Here is a 3,785-nt window from a genome sequence, read left to right on the forward strand (position 1 = left end):
TGACCGTCACAAAGCGTGGATTTATTTGGAAAGCCTTGCTAGGAACTCAAGTTACCCCCTTCCAGGACAATTTTGAATTTGCATCCAATAGTTAGTAACAAACGGAGATTTTGCAGTAAGAGCAGAAAATGCATTTGAAACAAGCATAAGAAGAAAGGAAAGGGGGTCATGGAATGGAGTGACTATAACATATGACACCACTTCCCTAACTGTGTTTAATATGGTATGGTTATTATTCTTTTGTTGGTATGGAATTACCTCAGAATTCAAGACTTAGAATCTATTAACTGGTATGTGATATCAAGGCTTACTAGTGGCTATATGCATTATTTCATTATTTTACTTTCTTGGAATGGTCATGATTTTTATTGTCAGGTTTTCATTTAATAAAAAATAAAAATGACTTCTGCTTTCTTATGAATTTAGTTACATGATTTTTCTTGTAGGGTTCTTAGCTACCTCATATGTCTAAGAAATACATTCAGGCACAAATGAACTTCATACAAATACCTCTACTACTTGAAGCAATCATCAGCTGTGTGGTTCTCCCACAGGATATCTGTTCCTTAATAATCACAGGTGGGGGGGGGGAATGGAAATTTAGAAGAAGAGGTTTGCCGGTCCTTTTTAACTGGACTTTGTAAAAAAATCATACAAGGCTTAAACAGAGTTTGAGATGCTATAGCATGTTTAGATGAACAGAGAATCTTTTCAAACACTGAGCTTAGTTTTATCATTTTGATGAATTCCTCTAATGTATTTGCTCAAATTGGCAAATCCTTCCATTCCTTATTATTGCCTTCATATTCATGTATGAAAAAGACCCAATCCTTCTGAATTACCATTCAAAGCTGTTCATCTTCTAATAATATGACTGGGCCATAAGATGCAGTAAATGATCTGCAAGTTTTAACAATTGCTGCTGTGCAGAAATATTTTTGGTGGCTTCTACATATGTTTGATGAAACCTAGCATGTCCTTACACAGTCCATCACAAAGATCCCTTTTGCATGTGATATGCTTCAAGGTGGTGGAACTGTAGCTGATGGGTATTTAGGCAAGCACCATCACATTTTAATAGCACAGTTAGATATTTATGAAAAGAGGTGCATTCAATTTTATCTCAGTAGTATAGATCAATTTTCAGGACAGAGTTCCTAACAGTGTATTCATAGGCTAGGTACAAAACCAATTTTATCTGCTTCACTGGTGTGTGAACTGTATAAGAAAAGACATCTTTTTACTCTCTGATAGCTTATCTTCCTTGGTGACCATTTATGCATGCTTTTGTAAATATACATATTTTACAGGCGAAAAAAGCTCTTTAAACTATCCTTTGAGATGACCTTGAAAGAAGAACATTTGAATCTTCCAGGAAATTAGCAGCAAAGTGTGTTTGGGTAATGATCGGTGGGGTGAGAAATGCCACTCAAAGCAGTAGAAATCATTGGTGCAGCCGGCTATTTAATAATATGGGTCTCTCATAAAGGCAGGTTTTGACGAGGAAGTATAAAAGGGGTGGAGGCGGGGCAGGAGAATTAGCATTCAACTGTAGAAAATGTTCTGCAAAACTGAGAAAGCTCTAAAATGTTTCTCCCCACAGATCAAGGTTGTTTCTGGAAGAAAAAAAAATGAAAATAATCAAGAAAAATGCAGATGATTTCAGCTTCTACACATCATAATTCATATCTCTATGTGAAAATAAAAAAGTTTTTCTAAGTGATAACTGCTGGTCAATGTATGTATGTATGTATGTATGTATGTATGTATGTATGTATGTATGTATATCTTATTCTTTAAAGTTCCCAAACCTTGTTTCCATTTTTTCAAAGCTAATTTAAGTTACTACTGGTTTTCTATTTTTTTCTGTTCTCATTCATTCATTTTCCTTGTATAGGCATTTCAGAGCAGATTCTAATAATAATTCCATATACTTCCATAACCAGATGTAAGTCTATAGAGCTGTCCCATCTCTTAGTAGGCCCCTTACTGTATTCTCTGTTCTGCTTTTACCCAATAAAGATCTGGAGATACAAAAGCTGCTTGTTAAAAGCAGAACAGAAGCAAAAACAACTCTTGCCTATTCAGTGTATGCCATATGTATGCAGTGTGATTTCATAAATTAGAACCAGGGCAAACAATAAATTTACTGGAGGAGTAAGTCACTATAACCTGTACAGCATAAAATAATTCAGACTGTAAATATAGATACATTGGAACAAATACAATTGTTTCCTGGGCTGAAATGAATACATCCTCAAAAATGACAATACTGTGTAAATGACAGATTTGAGCTATCTCTATCCAACTAAGATGTTGATTCCATTAATAGCAACTGATTTATTAACACAATTTCTGTACTGACCTAATCTCATGATTTATACAGATTAAGTTAGTATTTCTATTTGCTCCAGATGAAGAAAGAGAAAACTCAATTTCATAATAAAGTACACCATATAAAATTACAGAGAGTTGTTGTTTTTAAAATTAATACTCAATGGCTAACCCTCTAACATGTCATTTCTTTAATCATTTGTTTTACATGGCCATCTTTATTTTTCTCTCTTAGCATTTGGTTTTTCTGAACTTCCAATTAGATGTTCCTGTCCTCCTTTCTCATTTCAGCTTTCCCTTCTATGACATTTTATTTATTTGTCTGTATATTTGTTTAGTCAATTCCTATAGCCACCCATCTCAATCAATGACTCTGAACAGCTTAAATTCAAAAAATATATTACAATCAAAACACTAAAAACAATAAAAATATGTTAAAGAGTTAGGCCATCTAAGAAATGAGTATTTTTTTTTCCTTTTCAAGCATCATTGGTAATCTTTAACAGAGATGAAGAAGAAATTTCTGTTTTTGAATCAATACCTTAGTTGAAACTCAGTGATCTTCCACAATTATATTTTTTCTGCATTTTACTTCTCTAACTTTTTAAAAATTTGCATGAGAGTGTAGCTATTAGGACAAACATTACATTCAGAAATGAATTATTTTAGAAGAAATAGCTATAGGAAGAAAAAGGGAACACTGCAAGCTAAAATATATATTACAGGAATTAGGAACAAAAATACTTTTAGAACTAAAACGAAAATGGGATCAATCAATTTAAAAGGAGGAAAAATCAGGAAAGGGGGACAATGGAAGTTGACTGAGTCAGCTTTCCTTATTCTCTACCAGTGATCCTGAATTTCTTTGCTAAGTTGTGAAGGGGGGGAGAGGGGTGTCCATTACCTTGCAACTCTTCTTTCTTTCTGATCCTGGTTTGGGGAGACATTATTTCCTGCCTCTTGCTTCTTCCATTTGTCTCTCAGGTTTTGCTACCTTCTTACTGAAACAAAGGAGAAAACCACTAGACTCTACTGTTGCAAAGTATAACAGTAGCCATAGCAGTTACACTTATATACTGCTTCATAGTGCTTTTACAGCCCTCTCTAAGTAGTTTACAATGTCAGCATATTGTCTCCAATAATCTGGCTCCTCATTTTACTGACCTCAGAAGGATGGAAGGCTGAGTCAACATTGAGCCAGTCAGAATTGAACTCCTGCAGTGAGCAGTGAGTTAGCCAGCTCATATGGTGACACAACTCCAAAGTGAATGCATCTCTAAATTAGATGCTGCTTGACAGCAATAGTTGACTGGTGAATCTAAATTTTCTTTGCAATTACTAAACATGATTTCTCTCTTTTTCCCTTTCTTCCTTCCTTCCCTACCCTTCCCTACTGTCTTCCCTACCCCATTCCTTCCCTACTCACCTCAACCATATCTGGTTTTTTTCCC

The 3,785-nt window shown here is 34.8% G+C and overlaps 1 long non-coding RNA gene across 1 annotated transcript; it reads right to left on the bottom strand.

The window, feature by feature from the left end:
• Positions 1–1,444: 1,444 nt before the first annotated feature.
• LOC132710611 (uncharacterized) lies at positions 1,445–3,361 on the bottom strand. The gene is made up of 2 exons (XR_009621289.2): positions 3,239–3,361; positions 1,445–1,616 (listed from the first exon to the last, which is right to left on the bottom strand). It is a non-coding gene; the product is annotated as an uncharacterized LOC132710611 (long non-coding RNA).
• Between the last annotated feature and the right edge of the window lie 424 nt (positions 3,362–3,785).

This window comes from Pantherophis guttatus, chromosome 1, assembly GCF_059756535.1.
Source record: "Pantherophis guttatus breed Tessera chromosome 1, ASM5975653v1, whole genome shotgun sequence".
Taxonomy (NCBI): domain Eukaryota; kingdom Metazoa; phylum Chordata; class Lepidosauria; order Squamata; family Colubridae; genus Pantherophis; species Pantherophis guttatus.